Genomic DNA, 22,481 nt, shown 5'->3' with positions numbered 1-22,481 from the left:
TAGCTTTTCTGTTGCTGCTCTCTTCCTCTCTCGTGTGCCATGTGGGTCAGCTCTCGTTACTATAACAATATACCCGAGGCAATCAACTTAGAAAGAGGAAAGGTTTACTTTGGCTCATGGTTGTAGAGGTTGTGGTCCATGGGGTTTTGGGCCCATCGGCTTGGCCCCATGATAGCAGGACAGAGCACGGTGGGAGCGTGTGGTAGAGGAGGCACAGTCACTGCATGGAGTCTGGGGAGCAAAGAGAGAGGAGGAAGGGTCTGGGCTCCCAATCCCATGCCCCTAATGACCAAACTTCCTCCCCCACAGCCCCACCCCTTATGGCCTACCACCAAAAAGCATTGGGTGCTGGGGGCCAAGCCTGTATACATGGGCCTTGGGGTGCTTGTCCAGGCCACAGCACATGGGATTTCCCCTTATGTGGTGCTTTCCCATGTGCTGGTGCAGCAGGAAGCCCTCCCCAGGTGCCAGCTGTGCCCTTGGACTTCAGCCCAGGGAATCGTGCATCACATGAGCTTCCCTTGTCTACAAGGCACCCGTTCTCCCGTCTTTTGCAATAGCAGCAGTGAACAGACTCAGACCATCTCCTGGTGTCATTCATAATTCCTTGTATTTTGTGTATTGAAAACCTTCTTCTGAGAAGGGGTCCATAGGTTACCCCTTGGCCACAGAGGACAAGGAGGCTTGGCTATAAAAAGCTTTCCTTTTCTTTTGGCTTCAACAATCAACACTTCATTCTCCTCACAGGATCCCTGGAGGGGCTGCAGATGGAGCTTGATCCAGCTGCTTTGGGAGAAATTGGTCTAAGCCAGGTGGGGGCTGCCTTCCCAGCCGGAATGGGATTCTCTGTGATGTGAAGGGCCAGAGACTCAGCTTGGCTTGGGCACTGGGTGCCCTGGGATTGAGTGGAAGGGAAGCTGTGGTCCCGTCTGTTCTTGGAGTTCTGGTCAAGGGTTCAAATCTGGGCCCCCTGGTGGGGCAATCTTCTGACTGGTATTATGTTTCAAGATCGCCTCTACAGAGGGGTCTCTGGGAAACCGTGGTGGGGGGGGGTTCAATGAGGGGAACTTTTTTCTTTAACTTCATTTAAAGAAAGTTATTTTGTGAAGAAAGTATATTGCTTGTTCATTGTAGAAAATGCTGATTAATTAAAAGGAAAAACATCAACATCACTCCAGCCATCTGCACACTGTGCTGTGGGTTGGGGGTTGATCCTTCTAGACTTGAGGGTGTTTATGAATTAATATTTTGGCCTGGAGTAGGTTGGTTTATTTATCTCTTAATTTATAAAGGAGGCTTTTGTCTCTTCCTGGCAATGCTAACTGTGACGCAGAGTCAAAATTGAACATTCTAAGTAATCAGTTGGGGTGGCTGCCCAGAGATGAAATAATTCAGCCCACACGCTGACGCCTGTGGCCCAGGATCCAGCTCCTGCTGCCCTCCCGGGCTCCACGTCACATGGGGAGCAGAGGGGCAGCTGGAAGCTTCCAGGACTTGGGTCTGAGGGACAGGACAGAACGGGGCAGGGCAGTGCCTCCTCCCTAGCTGGGCTGTGGTTGAATTTGTGAATCAGCTTCATAAAAAACGTGGGGTGGCTGGGTGCGGTGGTGTACACCTGTCATCCCAGCACTCGGAAGGCTGAGGCAGGAGGATCACCAGGAGTTCAAGCCCAGCCTGAGCTACACAGTGAAACCCTGTCTCCAAAAAAAGAAAAAAAAAAAAAAGAAAAGGTCGGGTGCAGTGAGTACTGTACCGAGGACAGAATGTCCTAGAGTCCAGGGGATAAGGGGCTGGCTGTTTCTCTCATTGGTGCTAAGATCTTAGACAGAATATTACCATGACTGGCCTTTGACGGAGCACCCACTTTGTGGCAGCATGACTTCTGTTATGAGGGTGACTTCATTTTGTTCCTCACAGCCGAGGGAGCTACTAGAGATGTCATCTGTCTGGCAGAGATGAGGCTGCGTCAGGGAATCTTATGAGCCTGAGTCTTTCCTGTGAAATGGAGGCTCGGCCCTCTTTTACATCTGTGGTCTATTCTGAGAATCAGATTAGCTATTCTTGGCAAAAATGGTGATTAGTAGTAAAGGAAAGTAAAATCTAGTTCTGTCGTTAAATGAATGTCTTTTTTTTGTTACTGGGGATGGAAAGCAGGGAGGCCTCACATGCTAGGGGCCTTGGTCACTTTCTTCCTCTCTGGGACACAATAACCGACACCCACTTAACTTAAAGGAGGAGAGGTTTATTTTAGTTCACAGTTCACAGAGGTTCAGTCCATGGACAGCTGGCTCAAGGCAGGCAGCATGGCGGAGGAGCCTGGCAGAGGAGAGCTGCTCAGGGCATAGTGGACAGGAAGCAGTGGGGGTCAGTGTGGAACCAAGGAGGCCGATAAGTCTTTCTGGGCCACGACGCCAGTGACCACCTCTTCCGACCAGGCCCCGCCTTCTTACAGCAATGAGCTATGAACCCCCATCATCCACTCATCTTCCAGAAGCCCCACCTATGAGCACCCGAGGCTCTGGGGGCGTCTAGGTAGAAACCATAGTGCTAGGCAAGCACTCCAGCCCTGAGGTACTCCCGCTGCCTGTACCTACCCAGAGTGCATTAGTCTGGCTTGACTGTCATAACAAAATCCCACGGGTTGGGGGCTTACAAAGCACACATTTGTAATCTCAGGGTCCTGGATGCCCGAAGTCCAAGGTCAGGGTGTGGTGGGCTGCTTTCTCAGGCCTCTCCTCTTGGGTTTGTTTGTTCTGCAGTGCTGAGGACTGACCAGGTCCTCCTCCATGCCAGGAGAGCGCTAGGCCCCTGGGGCCTCTCCTCTGGCTTGTCAATTACTATTTCTCCTTGTGACTTCCCCAAGGTCATCCCTCTGCATGTGTCTGTGTCCCAGTTGCCTTTTCTTACAGGGGCTTCAATCAAATCACATTAGAAATTCCCCCAGTGACCTCACTGTACTCAAACTACCTCCTCGAAGTCCCAGTCCATCTAAGCCATGCTGTGCGGTGTCGGGAGCCAGGGCTTCAGCACATGTGTCATATGGGAGAGGCAGCAGTCAGCCCTGGAACGGTGTACCTGCAGAGTTGGTGATAACGGCTTCTATTTATTGAATGTCTGCTACGCGATTTAGCTGTTAAACTGTTAGAATTCTGAAAGGCAGGCACTGCTGAGTCATTGGATAGATGGAGAAACTGAGGCCAGGAGCAAGTCCGTATCAGGTTCAAGGTCACAGAGCAGTGTGGGGCTGCCTCTCTGCTGTCCACCCTGGCAGCTGGTGCTTTCTCCAAGGGCGGCATGGGAAATGCTGGCTGGCTGGGCCATCAGGGCGCACAAACAACAGCGTCCAAACGCAAGGCACAGCCCAGTAACTGGACGCAGTGGTGACTGTCTTCATCTCTCAGCCCTGGGGCTCCCTGGTGGGGATGCACGCAGGCCTGGGGCCTCGGGATGCAGCCAGCTGTCACCTTCCAGAGGCCTTGAGCTGGTCCACATTGCCAGCCCTGGCTGCACAGCGGAGCACCAGGAGGGTTTAGAACAGATCCCCAGCAGCGCCCCCTGGAGCCTGAAGTCGGCACCCACAGGAGCCAGACCATCCTTGACAAAGCCATGCAAGTGCCCAGCCACTGGTCTAGGGGTGCACAGGGAGCTGTGGACCCGGCTCACGCCAAGGTGCGCCTTGACCTTGGACACATCTGGTGGCACCATGTGCCAGGTTTCCGTGCAGTCCTGGAGCTGAGCACCCACCACGCACCCCAGGCCGCAGCTCAGAGCGCACAGGGTCCCCTCAGACAAAGTGGGTGGAATCTCCCCAGAAAGCCTCCTTTCCATCCCCTCCCCTGGCCTCTGCAGACTCCCACAGTCCTCTGCACTCTGTGCCTTTCACCAGCCCACTCCCGTCTCTGCCTCCCTCTTCGGTGGCCTCGTCTGTGTCCCTTCCTTTTTGGTTTCCTGCAGTGACACTGACTATTGGCTTTGGCTGACCCCCACCCCCCTACCCCGCAGCCCCAGCTCTGCTCCAGAGCTTTAGCTTCACAACAGCCATGCAGACCCTTGTTCCCTATCAGGTCAGGTGCAGAGGTTCTGGGGGGCACAGCTTTCAGGGGACACAGCTTTTTCAACCGACTACCTCTGGGGAAGTCGTACTGGGGCTGAGGGAGCTGGCAAATCACTGGGTGTCACAGGGTGTGGCCTGGTGGTGATGGCAAAGTGAGCCTTTGGGTCTCTAGCTGCCTGGTGGCTCCTGGGGCACGTGCACATGGACTGTGGCCCGCCGTCTCCGCCTCTTTGGTCCTACTGGCTGGTGCTGTGTGCGTATCTTTTTTTCTGGTACAGGAAGCCCGAGAAAGAACAGCTGCGCCACCCTGTGCACCGGCTCCAGTGTGATGTGTTATTTCTGGCTTTTCTTCCCCAGGACAGTCTAGTGTGAGCGAGGCGGAGTTGCTGCTGTTCTGTAACATGAGTCCCTGGTGCTCCCACCAACCAAGGGCTGAACAAAGCATGTCTTCAGCCCTCCACCTATTAAGAGTTTTCTCATGAGAAACCTTGAGGCCAGCTCTGTTGGGTTTGCCGGTTGGAGACTGGCTTTCCCACCAGGCGCTTTTGATCCACAAAAGGCTTATTCAGCGCTCCATGCAGTCATAATTAATTGCAGACCCTCTAGACAGCAGGCCCCGGTGGCTGGAGAGCCCCTGTCTGGTTTTCATTCCACCAGCTGTGCCCCTATGGATCAGACACCCCTCACCCCACTCTGCTTCATGTCGTGGGGCAGAACCAGAGAGAATCTGACACTTTGGGGAGAGGGGTGAGCATCTGGCTGGAGCCCCGCATGGCGTGGGGTGACCAGGGCTCCAAGTGCTGCCTGAAGACAAGAGTGGAGCATCCTGGACATTTGTCCCTGGTGTCAGTGGGGTTCAAAGCCCGGCACTGGCATGGCCAGCTGGGGGGCCTGCGCGATTTCCTAACCTCCTTGCTCCTGACTTGTGCTGCCTCTAAGGTAGATATGATCATAGCAGCTGTCCCGGGGCTAACTGTGTGTGACAGGGATCGTCCCACCATCCAGGGGATGCCCCGGGTCATCACTGTCCCCTTACAGAAGCCATGAGTGTCTCGGAGAAGCTCCATGTTTAAGAAGTGCAGCGTGATCACGGAAGACACGGAAAAAGGATGTTCCACTCTTTATTTATGTTTCTGGAAAAGCATCAAACAGGCTCCCATGTATAACCAGCAACTCTTCTCAGGACTGGCGTGCTGATTTTCTCACACCCCGATGGCTTTCTCCTCCTGACTTCCTTTGCAGGGCCTCCCTCTGGTCACAGCTGAGGTCAAGGTCTCTTTGTCCATGTCTCTGTCTCTGTCTCTCCCCCCTTCCCATTCTCCTTGACCGCCAAACTCCTGTGCTTTCCAAGGACAAGGACAGTGTTCTCCTGGGAAGACAAGAAGGAGGAACTGGGTGTGCCAAACCGGATTCATGTGGCATGGGTCAGAGGAGGGGAGTGGCTGAGGTACCCAGAGATGGATAATTACATTGATATAATAATGTATCATGTAATTAATAAAAATATTTGTGACAGTTAATCATGATATATCAATATAACTGGAATAAGAATTTCCTGGTAGATTAGCAAAGCACACTTCTGGGTGTGTCTGTGGATGATTGGCATGCAGGCCAGCAAACTGGTATACTGACCATAAGGGGAAGTCCCGCCTTGGATATGGGTGGCACTGACCAGTGGGCTTGCAGCCTGGATGGAGAAGAAGGAAGTTCTTCTCTTTCTGAAGCGCTCCAGTCTGTTTCACATCCTTTGTTGCCATCACCGTTAGACATCGGACTCCAGTTTCTTCAGCACCAAAATTCTCCAGGGAGCCTCCAGGCCTTCAACCTGGGACTGGTGCTGTGTCCCTGATCCCTCTTGGTCTGCAGCTTCCATCTTCTTGGGGTGAGCAGGGCCTGGAGCCTCCTAGTCTCTAGCACATAGACAGCCGCTGTGGTCTCTCCTGCTACTGACCCTATGGCCCTCCTAATAAACTCCTGTGGAGAATTAGACATATGTTTCCTAATGATTCACTAATTAATACAATGTAACATTGTTAATGATAGTACTATAATAATTAATAAGAATGGATGATAAAGTGGGCTTGAGCATACACCTGCTGACCCTGGCGCCCAAGCTCCTCTGACTTAAAGTGGTTGGGGCTTGCAGGGCTTATAAGAATTTCCCGGGGGGCTGGATAAACTGAGGCATGATTTTGGAGGCTACTACTGCTTCCTGTTTTTGCAAAGGACCTGACACTCACCCCAGGCCACTGGACCTGCCCAGTCGGCCTGGAACCATTCTAAGGGTCTGTAAATCTCGAACCACTCATCAGCAACAATGGCAATGTGGTTTTTTGCTTTTTGCGATCAGTCTTTTGCACTTGTTGTCCACCAAGGACATCTTCATGATAAAACCCTCCTATGTGAGCATTTTCAGGGAATGAATATAAAACCATAAATATCAACCCTGTCTTCATCTGCCTGGAATTTTCAGTGAAGAAATGAAGGAAGAGTTCAAGAGGGCCCCTAAGTGCCAAATAGGCACCACGAGCAGCATCTTCTGCCTGAGAGCTTACAGGTCGAAGGACTGGGAAGGGGCCGAGAACGTCCTGGGCCCTGGAGGAGGCGCCTGACCGGGACTTGGAGGCAGAGGGAGGCCAAAGTCTCAGGTCTCCTGGTGCTGAACGGTCGACAGGAGAGGATCAGACTGGAGCGGAGAGGCACAAGTCCAGGCCAGCTTCAAGGGGACCTTCAAGGGGCCCCCGTTTTTATTCAGAGCCATCACTAGGAGAAGTAACTCATGTGCAAATGGGAGCAGGGGTGTGTTTGTCTTGTGCTTCAATTGAAAGATGCTCCTCTATCTACAGTGGGGTTCAGTACCCACAGAGCCAGGTAAAGGGAAAGCTACACCCACCCCTTGGAGCATCCTTACCCCGCACACTGCGGAGCATCTGTGTTTCCTCTCCTGGACACAGGTTCCCCTGCCCGGCGTCCTGAGGGAAGACCGGGACAAGAGCAAAATTCCACCCGTGGAGTATGGCTTCTACTGAATGCTTGTGGCTTGTGCACCATCTGAGAGCTGAGAAACTGAGCTGATCCTTCACAAGCTGGAGAAGGTCTGTGGACTCGTCGCTCAGGGACTTGGGCTACATGTACACCTCTGGGTGGGTGAAGAGCAAGCAGACAAAACCAGAGCCTGCTCGAAGTTAGCAAGAAGGATGAAGCTTGCTCTTCTCCCCCGTTGTGGCCTTCCCTGCAGACTTGAGCCCAAGGAGCCGTGTTCTGCCCCCGGGAGCTGGAGGGAGCAGACAGCCTGGTCGGAAGGAGGTAGCAAGAAGGAATTGTCTTCCACTCTCTTAGGAGCCAGGGAGAGCCCCGGTGGAACTCCGTGCCAAGCTCCATGCACTAGGCTGTAACGTGGACAAGACCCAAGACTGTGGGAGGCTCACAGGCTGTGCCCCAGTTCCCACGTGGAGGGAGGGTCTCCACCCCCAGTTTCTGACTCAGCGGGGCCGGGAGGGGCCTGGATATTTGCATGTTTAATGAGCTCGAAGGTGCTGCTGCCACCCCTGGCCTGGGGAGCACACTTTGAGAAGCACTGGGCCCAGATGGGATGGGATCTCAAACTGGATCCTGTTTGTCCTCTGGGTCTTGGTTTCTGGAGGTGTTGATTAAGTGTGTGACAGACTGAAGTCCATGCACATGTTTTTGACAGGTGTCCTGCAAATACTGATTCCCCCATGGGTGTGCTCAGAAGTTGGACACCGAACACAGGCAGCCCGCAGAACAGCGCAGTCTCAGCAGGACCTTGTGTCCGGGCAGGTCTGCCTTGCTGCCCCCCAGGCCAGCTGTGAGGACTACTTCCGGGAAACTGGAGGGAGATTTGAGAGGATAAAGACAGGGAAGGAGGGCAGAGGGCAGATTTTGCTCTGAGGCCCTCCTTGGGGGCAGTCGTGCTTGGGAGGCTGGAGGAAGGGCAGTGCAGCCTCGGTCACTGTTCGCTGTCCTGCACCGGACCGGGGGCAGGGAGGGGCCCAGGCATCCACGGAGCTCCTCGGCTGGCAGGAGACTCTGACTTCAAATCTGTGGAAGGGGAGGGGAATGTCTGTCCTGCTGTCCTCACGGCGGCGGCACCTGAGCTGGCTGGTGCAGAAGCTCAGCACTGGGCCGGCAGCCAGGCCCACCCTCCCCTCCAGGCGTTGGGTTTAATGGGGGCCCGGCTGGAGCGCTTCTGGGAAGGTGGTGCGGGTCTGGGAATGGAAACGTGGGAGCGTTCACGTGGTTTTCACGGGCACCCCGCAGAAAGCGGCGGAGGCGGGCGGGTCCCTCCTTGCTGTCACCACCGACACTGTCCTAGGCCTTTGCCAGGTGTCTCATGCCGTCCTCAACAATGGCACTTAGAACATGGGAACCAAGTCAGCAAGTGCACGCCTGCCACAGTGATCCTCGTCACCTGGGGTCACACACAACCAGGTTAAACTGAAGAGCTGGTACCGAGCCCCAGAGGACAGTGTGCGAGGTGGGCGGGGCCAGCACACCGCGCACGCGCAGGAAGCTCGCCCGGGCGGACGAGCAGCTGGCGCAGGCAGCGCCCACAGGCGGACTGAGGTGCTCGGGACACAGGCGTTTCGTTCAGTTTCATCTTCTCCATTTAAAACATGACAGCACGCCTAGCTTGCCAGGCCAGCGGTATGGGGTTCTAGTGCCGTGGCGCTCAGGCTGTGTATTTATTCCCAAACCTCTGAGTCAGTTTCGTTATTATGAATGGCGAAGATTCCGATGGATGCCGGAGAAGCAGCCCCCGAGCCCCTCAGCCTGTCCTCAGTCTCCCTGAGTGGGTGGCAGCCCGGGGTCCCTGCGTGTGACCTCAGTTGAGGGAACTTGGGCTTCCGGGGCCTTTTGCAGACCCCTGGTTAGCAGAATATACTTAGACGTGAGAAATGAAATACTCTGCGTTTAAAAGGAAGTCCATTACACTGGTATGCAGTGATCAGATGTGTTTTGGAAAAATGTGTTCTTTCTCATGCATTTTACAATACGATCTATCAGCAGTGCTGTCAGCTCCTCTAATTGCAAAGCAGTGATGGGCAGCGATGCTGTTCTCAGATTCTGGGGACAGAGGTAATGCTTTGTGAGAGGATCTTTGATTTCTAATCAGTGAGCGGGTGTTTAGTGCCGCTCCTGCCATGGTGGAGTGCTGTGTACATTCACAAGGACGGATATACTAATTTCCAGCTACACATTAGTGAGAGTAAGTGTAACTGTTTTTCTTGAATTCTGTAAACCCAGAGTCTGTGTATTCCTGATTACCAGCCCTGGACTGAAGTTGCCTGGCTTCCATAACTGTGCTAAACTTTTCCTTTCTTCTTTTCTTTTCTTTCTCTTTCCCCTGTCCTCCCCCTTCCTTCCCTCCCCTTTCTTCCCTCTTCCTTCTCTCTGTCTCTTTTGTTTTGTTTTTTTCTGGTTCCAGGGATTGAACTCAGGACCTTGGACTTGCGAGGCAGGTGTGGTGCCACTGACTCTGTCTCCACCACTATATGTCCAACCTTGAGACAGCATCTGCCACACAGCAGCCATGACAAATATTTCTAGAAACAACGAAGAAAATCCTTCAGTTGTAGGCATGGGGGGACCCTCTATTGTGGGTCCAGTCTTGTGTGCGGTGTTGCTAAAAAAGAATCCTGCCAACACTCCACTCTCTCAACCTGCTGGGGAGACCACAGCACCCGTGTGGAGCAGTGAGGGGTGTGGGCCTCAGCACTTCCGGTGTCTCCCCTTGGCTGTCTGCTTGGCTGTGCACTTCGGAGGGCTGTAGAGGGACAAATGCCCCCTAGGCTCCACGGCCTCCATTCCATGCCCTCATTCTCCATCCCAGGCTCAGATTTCCTCTCTAAGCTTCCCCTCACTGGAACAAAATAACCTGGCACACACGATTTAAGGAGGAAAGGTTTGTATGGTGTATGGTTTCATGGTTTCAATTCATGATCAGCTGGCTGCAAGGCAGAAACTGCACGGCAGAAAGGCACAGCGGAGGAAAAGTGCTCAACCCATGCAGCCCGGAAGCAGAGAGAGAAGGGAGGGGCTGGGCCAGGACCGCACCCTTCCAGGCCACACCCCTGAGTGACCGCCTCCTCCAGCCAGGCCTCCCTTCCCAGCAGCACATTCAGCTGGGAACATATCAGTGGATTAATCCACCAGTGAGCAAAGCGCCCCATGGTCCATCTCTGAACACACGTGAGTCTTGGGGAACATTTTAGATCTAAATTGTAGCGATGCTGCACTAGGGGAAGTGTCTGGTACAGCCTGGGCTGTGTCCACCTTCCTCCTAGAACAGACTACTTTGGAGTGTTGAGCTCAGTGAACCGAGTGCTACCCAGGGCACACAAACCAGGACCAGCGTTCCTGGGTCCTCTCAGCGGGTGGTGAGCAGGGCATGTGCAGACAAGACACCATCCTCCCTGTGCTATTCTATTTGCCTGAGCTGTCGGGACTCTTACGGTTTAGATCAAGAATTGTCCCCCAAAGGCTCATGTACTCATAGGTGGGACCTTTTGAGGGTGATTGGATTATGCGGCGCTATAGCTGATTTGCTGTCAGGAGGTGGAGTCTCTTCAGAAGAGGCAGTCACTGGAGGTGTGGCCTGGAAGGGTTTCTCTTCCTCCGGGCTCCTCCCTTCTCTCTTTGCTTCCTGTCCACCCAGAGCACCGTGGGCAGCTTTCCTCCCGCAGAGCACGACTGCACCATGCCTTTGTGCCTTGGAGCCAGCAGCCCTGAAAACATGAGCCAAAGCAAACCTCTCCTCATTTGAGTTTCGAGTATTAGATATTTTGCCCCAGCAAAGAGAAAAATGACTAGAATAGAGACTGTCTCACCCTCTTGCGTTCTCACATGATACTCTGGAAGTATCTTTAAGGACCTTACAGGATGGAGGGGAGGGAAACACTTGTGGTTAGTGAAGGGTGGCCATCTCTCAATGTCCACAGGAGCACAGCTTGCTGACAGGCCCTTGGGACAGGTCCTGTAGGCCCTGGATTTTCTGATGAGAGTCTGTGGCTTGGCCCCAGCAGAATATCACCAGGGGGCATCTGGGACTTGGTGCCACCAGGTCTCCTGAGGTTTTTAAAGGAAGAAGAAAAATTTTGCATCCATACCACATCTCCAGAATTTTAAATGTTAGCAATTGACTAAAATGTATTTATTTATTTATTTATTTATTTATTTATTTTTCGTGCTGGGGATTGAACTCAGGACCTTGGGCTTGTAAAGCAGGCAGTGGAACCACTGAGCTAAATCCCCAGTCCATATTATTTATTTTTTTAACCACAGTAGTCTTAAGCAGACTCAGATGAGCTTATCGCCCTTCCAAACACTCAGTAAATGTTAGCTACCACTACTGTTGTGTAAGCCAGCTTTCCATCACTGTAACAAATGCCCAAGATCATCAGTTTACGAAGCGAGGAGACTTATTTGTTTCACCACTTTGGAGGTCTTAGTCCATGGTCGGTTGGCCCAGATGCATTGGGCCTGTGGTAAGAACAAATAGTAGAGAAGGAGTTGGTGTCCCACAATCCTCTTTGAGCCCATGCCCCCAGTAACCTAAACACCTGCCACTAGGGTCCACCTTTTTTTTGGTACCGGGGATCGAACTTGGGTCCTTGCGCTTGTGGGGCAGGGGGCGGAACCACTGAGCTAAATCCCCAGCCCGAGGGTCCACGTCTTAAAAGTTCCACTACCTTTAATAGCATCAAGCTGGGGACCAAACCATTAACACCTGGGCTTTTGGGGGACAATCTGGCTCCAAACTGTAGCCATCATGTTGGATTTCCTAGTTGTCAGAGTGGAGGAGGAGGAGAGAGAGGTTTGCTGCCAAGGAGTGGAAGCTCTAAGACTGAACTTCAGGGGCACATAGCACCTGGGAGATTTAGATTTTCTAACAATTAACTTTGTGAGTGATCATGGGAAAAATCGAATGCTTCTTAAAAAAAAAAGCTCTAAGCTGCAGAACTCCAGCAAGAAGGATGGATTGGCACTGAGGGGAAATTTGGTGTTACCGTCACTGGACCCCACTGTACCAAGGTGCTGCCTGGTCACACATGGGTCAGTGGTGGCTCCTGCCCAGGGTTCTGGTGCTTGCACATTTTGCTGTAACAACAAGCTGTTTAGTGACTAGAACTTTTTTTGTATATATTAACCCAAATGCTTTGGGATCTTGTTGTAGTGTCGTACAGTAAATGCTCTACCCTCTGGCTGATATTTCTCTGAGTTTGCCAGTCAGCAGCCCCTGAGGTGCCGGTAGCTGTGTGGAATGCTGGTAGGCTCCATACTGTACTCTTCGCTTCCTCAGAGAACAACAGCTTGGTTTGTGAAAAGGAAGGACTTTCTCGGGTACAAGTTTTGCTTACAAGTTTTGCACACGAGGCTGAGGGAACTCTTAGGGATGGAAAGAGGCGCTGGTTGGTACTTACAAGAGCCCCATTTTTACATTTCATTGATTTAACCAGAATTTAATTGTTGTGGTTAGGATTGGTTTCATCCCTGTGTCTCTTCAGGAAATGAGTTAACATTCCTTTGCTTTCCACACATAAAATATTTGTTGACTGGCTCTGCCTTGTGCTTCTATGGCCCTGTCAACTCCCCTGTCCCTGTCAATGGCTCTAAGATCCCCAAGGAGATCTTCCCGAAGGATGCTCAGGCTGTCTTCTCTCAAGTACACCAAGAAACGCACTCTCTGGTGCGTGTGTGTGTGTGTGTGTGTGTGTGTGTGTAACCATGGAAGTAAACCAAAAAGAGTTTAGTAAAATGGGTGCATACCTCCATAAGAGGTGTGATCAAGAAATATAGAAAATGTTTTAACTAAAAATTACTGGGCCGGGGATTTAGCTCAGTGGTTCTACCGCCTGCCTTGCAAGTGCAAGGTCCTGAGTTTGATCCCCGGTACCAAAAAAAAAATTACTATAATAAGACCACATTATCCATGAATCCTCCTTAATATACTTTCCCTCACTGTGAACACACTCATGCCATCATCCTTGCCATTTTCTTTTTTCTTGGTACCAGAGATCGAACCCTGGTTCTTGTGCTTGTGGGGCAGGCGGCAGAACCACTGAGCTAAATCCCCGGCCCAGCCTTGCCACTTCCTGCAGCACCTCTGGAGTCCTCTTTCCTGAGTGTCTTCAGTTGCGCTGTCCTGACTGCCTTGATGTCCTGAATGGATTCAAAATATTTATCTTTCGTGGTCATCTTGACTTTGAGGAAGAGCCAGTGGTTGCACAGTGCCAGATTTGGTGAATGAGGTGGCTGAGGACACAGCGTCTTGTTTTTATGAGCTGCCTTCCCGTTGCATGGCACCTGGCAGAAGCACTTGTTAGGTAAGCGGTGGGGACCCAGTAAAAGAACACAGCCCGCCCATGGGTGGCTGGGCTTCTCCCCCTTTTCCCCTGGCCCTGACCTCTGCCTGCCTCCATCTCCTTCCTCTTTCTTACCAAATCCTCTGCCCCTCTGGGCTCCTCTGAGCAGGGTCCCCATGGGACTTCCTCCTCCTGGCTGTTCCGGTCCTCCATGTGCCTGCAAGGGCACAGGTGTGGGAAGCCCTTTGGCTGACATGGTAGCTCGTAGCTGGCCCCGAGTAGCCCCTGTGCCTGGACAGCAGGATGGCACATCTCCTGTCTCTCAGCCATCCTGCAGGCTGGGACGCTTCTCACCTTGCTTTACAGTTGAAGGCACTGCTTCCTCTATGCACTGCCAGCCTGGTCCTGCAGCTGCTGGGGCGAGCACAGCCTTTCACCCAGCCCGCGTCTCCTCTCCTGTGCTGCAGCCCGGGCTTGGCAGAGTCTGATAACCGATTTGGAGGGAAGATGGTTCGAAGAAGCACTGGAGAATTTCACTGTCAACTTGGCCCAAGTTTGGGGACTTTTCGGGATGTCATTGAATGTAAAATCAATGTTATTTGGCTTCTTTAAAATGCCAGAAATGCTCAAGGCGATGGTGGCATTCCTGCATCAGTTGCTGTCTTCTCGCTTTCCTACCTGTTCTCTTTGTTTCTGTGTGTGGCAGGGGTGCCCGTGGTTATCTGACAGTGGAAGGAGGTGTATAATTATGCTGGTGAGGCATGGGTGTTTCTGCGGAATCAAAGCTCTCTTCTAGTCATCCACATTTTCAGGTGGTGAGGTCTCCATTATTGAGTGTAATCAAGTGTGCTTCGCCAAGAAATCCTCTGGAATATATCAATTTAAACACTCAGGATGTAGTGCAGGATTTGCATACAGTAAGGGCTCATGGAGAACTTGCTGGGTGAATGAGCTTATGGGTTTTCACCCTTGATGAATCTCAGGCAGGGTGATTGTTAGAAAGAACAGTGAGGGTTTGGTCTAAGATCTCACCACCCTCTCCTTCCCCAAAGCCCCCGAATGCTCCCGAGTCTGCGGAGCACAGCATGGGCATTCACTGCAGAAGCAGGTCCCTGCACGTCCTAGCTGCAACCCTCCGGATGCCCCACGGGCGCTGCACCAACTTCCTTCTGGGGCATTTGGAAGAGGCTGTGTCCTCCTGGGCTGTCCCATGGCTGGGGCTGGCAACCTGCAGCCCCAGGTCACATCTGGCTGCCTGATTTTGCAAATGACCTTTTGCTGGAGCCCAGTGGCCTTTATAGGGACATTTGTGGTTGCCCCAAGCTGCAAAGGCAGAGCTGAAAAGTTGCAACAGAGACCTTCGGCCACGACCCTTAAATGTTTACCAGCTCCTGTACACGGGGAATGGTCTTCTTGCTCTGTGCAGTGAGATTGGAAACTCAATGAGTGGATGAAGGGTTAAATTAAAAAAATTGGTCACAGTAAAAGACACGTTGCCACTAATCTCCCTTCAAGTCCTCCTCACTTCAAACACACACATCCCATCGTCCTGGCCACTTCCTGCAGCAGCTCTGGAGTCCTCTTTTCTGAGTGTCTTTAGTTGTGTTGTCCTGGCTGTCTCAATGTCCTGAATGGATTCAAAATATTTACTGTTTATCGTCATTTTGACTTTGGAGAGGAACCGGAAGTCGCACGGTGCCAAATCCAGTGACTAAGGTAGATGAGGACACAGCGTCGTGTTTTTAAGACCTGCCTTTCCATGGATGACACTCGGCAGCAGCAGCCACCATATTATTGATCACACCTCTAAGACACTCATCAGAGGGCTCCAGAGCTGCTGCAGAAAGTGGCAAGAATGATGGGATGAGTGTGTGTGAAGCCAGAGGAAAGATTTTGAGGGTTATTGGCAGCAAAGTGTCTTCTACTGTAATACATTAAAAAAATTTAAATATTCATTGATCACCCTTTGTATGGTAAAAAGGTTCAAGAGAAAGCCTAGAAATATGAGCTGATACTGTGATGTTCAGCGATTCCTTGCCTAGATACAAACTCAGGGGAATGGAAACAAATACTGAGCATGTGACTGTCCGCAAGAGTTTGCCGCAGCATTATTCACAGGGCCAAGAGGTGGAAACCACCCAGGCACCCCTGCACCGAGGGATGGATAAACAAAACGATCTACTTCTACACTGCACTCTTACTCAACCCTAAAATGGAACAGGGTACTGACACATCCTACAACCCCAGTGAACCCCAAAAACATTATGCTGAGTCACAGAAGTCAGCTACAAAAGGTGACACAGTGTATGGCTCCAGGGAGAGGAGATGTCCAGGACAGGGAACTTCAAAGCAACAGGAAGCAGACTGGTGGTGGCCAGAGGTGAGGTGGCTGGGGAGGGAGGAGAGGGGATCACTTGATGGGTACAGGGTTTTACTTTGGGGTGATTAAAATGTTTTGGAACTGGAGAGAGGTGGCAGTTGTACAACATTGCAAATGTCCCAGATGCTGCTGAATTGCTCACTTTAAAATGATTGCTTTTACATTCTGTGAATTTCATCTCCTTTTTAAAAAGTAGTGCAGATGTTAGCAGAATTATCATGCAGGGGTCACCTCCGGCCTCGGGGGACTTCAGGTGCTGGTCTCTCGAACTGGCACCCATCTGAGATCCTTTGGGGGCAGGTGGGGACTCCAATATATATATTATTTTGATGGCGGTTAGGGGGAAAAACCCAATTCAATCCACAACAACTAGCAATGTAAATTCATCTGCAATTCAGAGGATTCAGGGAGCCAGGGTGTGGTGGAAAGTAGTTTTCCCTCTGCCATTCTTCCTTGCCTTCTGGCCCTTGCCACAGCTTTCCTGGGTTGGGTCTTCCTGCTGCCTCCCAGGTGTCGGAGTTGGCCACATGGCTTGCTGTGGGTGAAGGCCTGTGAGCTGACATGACAGAGGCCACATCTGTGCTGTGTGGTTTGGCCTTACTTCTGGGGCCATTTATCCAAGAAGAACATGCTAGGTAGTGGCTGGCAAGTTGGCCTGGTCCCAGAATAAAGACATATGGAGCCCACCTGGGCCTAATCTGCAGTCCAAAGCAGAGAAGCCAATCTGCAGAAATAGGCGGAGCAAGAAGTATGTGTTTGTTGTTTCAAGCCACAGAATTTGAGACTGTTTGTTATGTAGCATCATCACAACAATTGCTGACGAATACAGTGGATCATGGGCCGGGGATTTAGCTCAGTGGTTTTGCCGCCTGCCTTGCAAGCGCAAAGACCTGAGTTCGATCCCTAGTACAAAAAAAAAAAAAAAATTGGGTTGTACAGTGGATCTTGACAGTAGAAATGTCAGCTGTACTCTGTGGAATAACAAATGGTTATATCTTTGTAGGCTCCTATGAGATCATTATCTAGTCTAACACTTATTTTACACATGAAGAAGCCAAGATACTTAGAGGTTAAGTGACTTACCCAAAGTCACAGAGCAGTGGTAACGAGCCAGAATTCTGTCCTGTCCTTCAGAGGCTTTTAGTGTCGAAGTGGTTATTGACGAGGTTGAGGCAGAAGTGGAATGGAACTGGGAAACTAATCTGCAAAATTTCTTCCCTTCAGTGTCAGCTTCCGCACCCTTGTCAAGACCTGTAAAAGGGACGTTATGAAGCAGCAAGACAAATGTGAATTTCATCTTTTGACTCTTCTTCCTAGAGGAAGACAGGAGCAAGAAATGGGTCAGGTCCGGCTTGATCGAGCAACAGAAGGAAGAGTTACAAACAGGGAGAGGACAGGGAAAGGGGCACCAGACACAGCCAGGAAAATTTAGAACAAAAGATTCAGAGGCAGGGAAAGAAACCTGTACCCGAGAAAGGAGGAGAAAGTGGAGATTGGAAAAGAAATATAGCTGTTGGCAGTGACAGGTTCCACTCAAACACAGCTTGGGAGTCAGCTACTGGTAGGACACCAAATAGCCCCAGATGTGCTGGTTCAAGGGGAGGTGCAGAAAAACCTCCTCCTGGCCTCCAAGTCACTGTGGGCAACAATTGTCCTCCAAAACCACAGCCCTGCTGGAGCCAAAGAAAGCAGATCCTACACCGGATGTTTCAAGGCCAAGCTGGAAGGAGGTTCAGCAGCTCACAGTGCACACAGAATCAAAAACAATCTTTGGAACCAGCCAGATGCTAATTAAACCAAAGCAGTGCTGGAGATGCCAATGTGTGCCGACAGGGGTCTCAGAGCGCAAACACCTTTCAGCGATTCAGCGAATAGCACACCTAGGAGGACCTGCTAGTTTTCAGTGACAAAAGCATTTTTCTTTGCAGCAGCTTTCATGTGGCTAGGTATATCTGTCCTGGGGCCAGCCGCATCCTTTGTAGCACCTTATGCAAAAGAAAAATGCAGGGCTCCTTGCTCAAAAATGATGAAGAATTTCAAGACATCAACATCAGTGCTTTGAATCAAACTTGGCTTCCTGAGCGCAGGGCCCTGTGTATCCCGGAAACTTGTCCTGTCTGTTCCAATGGGCTAAGATGATGACACTATCTCAGATGGCTGCAGGTGCATCCGGTGCACACGACATTTGGAACTATGATGTAAATATCACGCACACTGCAACAACAGAAGTACTTCATCTGCCTAGAGAACACCAGAATCAGGCTTCCTCCCGGGGCAGTTAGGTTTCTGTTCCTCATTGTGGGAATGACCAGCATTGCTCCAATAGCAGAAAATGAACTCTGTCTTTTGGTCTGGCCACAGGAAGATCCTCCCAGCCCACCTCGTGGCACCCAAGTGCTTTTCCCAGGGAGTTTAACACACTCCAAACATGCACTCTATCTAAGTTGCTAGGAAACACACAGAATGCCAGTGAAAATTGAATTTCAGATTCGTAACAAACAGATTTTCAGTATGTCTTGTGCAATGTTTGGGACATATTTACACTGAAAAGAAAGATGTGTTATGTATTTGGAATTCAAGTTGGAGTAGGTATCCTCCATTCTTGTTTTTTTTTTTTGGTACTGGGGATCGAACTGGGGTCCTTGCGCTTGCGCAGCAGGCGGCAAAACCACTGAGCTAAATCCCTGGCTCTAGGTATCCTCCATTCCTATTTGCCAACTCCTGGATCTCGATATTAAATATCTTCTTCAGGCTCTGGGACTAGCAGTTGTGGACACCAAATCTCGGACGCAGATTGGCAGACCAAGCTGGGCTGATCTGTCAGAGAGGTGGAACTAGATCAAGTGTGGGACCTTTCAGGATTCAGGTCAGTGTGAGAGTCCTGGAGCTGCTGTAGTGAAGCAGCACAAATGAGGGGGCTGATAACAGAATTTTATTCTCTCCAAATTCTGGAGGACAGAGGTCTCCACCCAAGGTGTGGGTGGGACTGAGGCCCCAGGTGCCGAGCAGGATGCATCCCAGGCCTCTCCCTGGTTTCTGGCAGCCCCAGGTGCTCCTGGGCAGGGTCAGCATAATCTCAGTCTTCTCATGGGTTCTCTGTGCCACCTCCGCTGATTGTTTCTGTGTGAGCCTGGGACACCAGCCCACTGGCTTCAGCCCACCCTGAGGATCTCAGTGAAGACCCTGTCTCCAAACCAAGTCACATTCTGAGGTGTTAGGGGTTAGGACTTGAACTTGGCTTCTCTGGGGACATAATTCAAACCATCAACATGGCTGCAGGACAGTCCGGGGTCTTTTTCATTCTTCAGTTTCGTGGGACACCCTGTGTGCACCCATCTTTGTGAGGTCAGCCCTAACTGGTGACAACTTGGAAGGGTGACAGTCACAGCAAACCAGGAGACATCAGATCACAGACGGGCAGCTCATCAGGAGATGCACTGTGGGCAAAACCAGGGCCCTCCATGGAGAGGTGACTGTGTGTCTGTCTAGCCCTCCAGCCATTGAGTGGACATGTGGAAATTTTTAAACAGCGGGGAGCCTGCACACTCACTTCTGCAAAGCAAACATTCCTGGAAGCACTTGCTTCATTTGGACAGCCCATGCATTCTACACAAGTGTTACACAAGCAGCCTTAGCTTTGGAAATCAAGGGTGGAAAGTCTTTGCAGAATCCTTTGGAGCTGTCTAACCAATGTTTGCTTCAGTTTTGAAACCTGAAACAAACACCCTTCTATTTCCAAAACTTCTGCTAAGAGGAAAGATGTTTTCAGTTGGCAGGGGCAGAAAAATGTAGAAAAAAAGAAGATATTGATTGGGTTATGTTGATCAGAAAGCTCAGCCTGAGACTCTAAGCATGTTTGATGCTTTTATCAGAAACTGGATAATAGCAGGTCTTTGGACAATATTTTGTTGAATGGGCTTAAGAGTAATTTTAATAAGGATGGATGTCCGACTCCTAGAATGGACCAGGTTAAATCCAAAGCCACCATGGTAATAGTCACAGGAAGCCTTTGCCACCACACGGGACAATTTGTGACAGACAAATACTTGGTTTAATGTAAATGTGTACAAATATTTTGTGTCAATCAAAAAAATAGAAGTCAATAAAAAAGATCTGGCTTTGATCAGCACTTTTTCTTGCTGCTTCCCAGTGAGGAGAGGAGGTTGATGAGACCCTTTTGGCAGGCTGACGAATTGCATTTTCAAGGGTGAGGCAAACTTTGATAATATAGTGTATTTAACCCAGTATATCCATCTCTTATAATGTCACCACCCTCAGAACAGAAGTGACTAATGGAATATTTTACCTGCTGTGTCTCACCTATGTCCTTGGATCTGGGGTGTGCCGTGTGCATATAGCACACTGTGGTTGTGACTGGTCACGTCCCAGGTGCCCAGAGACACAGTGGTCAGTGGCCAGTGGATTTGTCGGCCAGCTCTGCTGTCCCCTCCAACACCAGGCGCCCTCGGTGTGGACCGGGTACCAGTGAGTCAGACCTTCGCCTTGACTGTGGCCTGGATCCGGTGCAGACTGGGTGGGGGGGTGCGTGGTCAGAGCTCCTCTCTGCCTTCCCAAAGAGCAGCTCACACAGGGCGTGTCTCTCCCTCACAGGCTTGATTTATTTTTTTCTTAAATTCTTCTATTGGTACATTTTAGGTATACAATATGTTTACATTTGTCATTAGGTGCTTGTACCTGTATGTGGTATATCTTGGTTCTTATTTTTTCCCCCATTCCCTGTGCGCCCTTCAACCCCTCCATCCCTCCCTATTTAAAAAGACTTCATTTCCATTTTTTTCTTTTCTCATAATTTTTCCTTTCCCTTCTTCCCTTTTCCCTTCCCCTCCCATCACGCCTACACCTTTGGATCTTTTCTTCCTATTTTAAATCATCAGTTATTCATTTTAATCATTTTAACCCTTATTTATACTTTCAGTTTCTCACACTAGAGAAATTATTCAGTATTCACACATTGTGTCCTATTTATTTCACGTAAGAGTATCGCCTCAGTGTGCATCCATTTAGCTATGACTCTAGTTTCTCGTTCTTTATGGCTGAGTAGTACTCCATTTTATAAAGAAACCACATCTTCTTTATCCAGTTTCCAGTTGATGGGCACTTGGGCTGTTTCCAAGCTTTAGCTATTACAAACTGTGCCTCTATGAACATGGGTGCACATATATCACTGTGGTACGATTCTTTTACTTCTTTGGGGAAGATACCCAGCAGGGGGATAGCTGGGTCGAATGGGACCTCTAAGCCTAGTTCTTTGAGTTATTTCCACACTGATTTCCACAGTGGTTGCACCAGTCTGCACTCCCTCCAACAATGGAGAAGGGTTCCTTTCTCACCACAACCCCGCCAGCATTTGTTATGGGTTGATTTCTTAATAGCAGCCATTCTTTCTGGGGTGAGGTAGAATCTCAGTGTTATTTTCATCTGCATCTCTCGAATGACCAGTGATGTTGAACATTTTTTCATATATTTATTTGCTGCTTTTACTTTTTTGTCTGAGAAATGTCTGTTCATTTCAGCCGCCCATTTTTGAATTGGGTCTTTGAATTTGGGGATTCTGATTTTTTTCAGTTCTTTATATATTTTAGATAGTAGACCTTTGTCTGAGGTACAGCTGCTAAAAATTTTTTCCCACATTTTAGGTTGTCTGTTAGCTCAGTTGGTGGTTTCTCTTGCTGTGCAGAAGCTTTTTAATAAGATGAGATCCCAGTTGTTAATTCTTTGTGCTAGTTCCCATGCTACTGAGGTTTTGTTCATAAAGTCTTTTCCTATGCCAATGTCTTCAAGAGTTCTACCTAATTTATCTTCCAGCAAGTTTAGTGTTTCTGTCTTAATATTTAGATCTTTAATCCACTTCAATCTTAGTTTAGTGCATGGTTTTAGGTATGGGTCTAGTTTTAATCTTTGGCAGGTTGAAATCCAGTTTTTCCAACACCATTTATTAAAGAAGCTATCTTTCCTCCAATGATGGTGGTTGGCTCCTTTGTCAAAGACGAGGTGGCTGAGTATGTGTGGAGTTGTTTCTGCATCTTCTAATCTATTCCACTGATCCTCGGGTCTGTTCTTTTGCCAGTACCATGCTGTTTTTTTCACAGTAGCTTTGTAGTATAGTTTCAAGTTGGGGATTGTGATATCCCCTGAGATGTCTCTGTTGCCTAGAATTGCTTTTGCTATTCTAGGTCTTTTCTGGTTCCAAATGAATTTTTGGATTGTTTTCTGTCGTTCTGTGAAGTATATTGTTGGAATTTCAATCAGCATTGGATTAAATCTATATAGTAGTTTTGGAAGTATGGCCATTTTCACTATATTGGTTCTTCCTACACAGGGGCAGGGGATGTCTTTCCATTTTCTTATATCCTCTTCAATCTCTTTTTTCAGAGTCCTGTAGTTTTCAGTGTAGAGGTCTTTTGCTTCCTTTGTGAGATTGATTCCTAGATATTTCATTTTTTTGGATGCTATTGTAAAAGGAATTGTTTCCCTAATTTCTCTGTCAGTGAGTCTGTTATTTGTGTACAAGAAGGCTATTGTTTTTTGAGTGTTGACCTTGTATCCAGCTACTCTACCGAATCTGTCAATTAAGTCTAGAAGTCTTTTGGCAGTTTTTTGGGTCTTCTATGTAAAGTATCATATCATCAGCAAATAATAAGAGTTTAACTTCTTCCTTTCCTATCTTTATTCCTTTTATTTCTTTCTCTTTTCTAACTGC

General features: G+C 49.7%; 1 long non-coding RNA gene across 2 annotated transcripts in view; it reads left to right on the top strand.

The window, feature by feature from the left end:
• LOC110348656 (uncharacterized) overlaps positions 1–22,481 on the top strand; it is a 95,588-nt gene that overhangs the window by 6,438 nt on the left and 66,669 nt on the right. Inside the window, exon 3 of one of the 2 annotated variants that reach the window (XR_002394086.2) lies at positions 16,985–21,212. The exons of the other annotated variant lie outside the window; for it this stretch is intronic. This is a non-coding gene — a long non-coding RNA (uncharacterized LOC110348656). Of the gene's footprint in view, positions 1–16,984; positions 21,213–22,481 lie in introns of those variants that run through there. 2 annotated transcript variants of the gene reach the window in all.

This window comes from Heterocephalus glaber, unplaced genomic scaffold (genome assembly GCF_053883595.1).
Source record: "Heterocephalus glaber isolate CG9 unplaced genomic scaffold, H.glaber_assembly_v1.0 deba00000122, whole genome shotgun sequence".
Lineage (NCBI taxonomy): Eukaryota > Metazoa > Chordata > Mammalia > Rodentia > Bathyergidae > Heterocephalus > Heterocephalus glaber.
The sequence above is the reverse complement of the archived record's forward strand: the minus strand, read 5'-3'. Positions and strand labels throughout refer to the sequence as shown.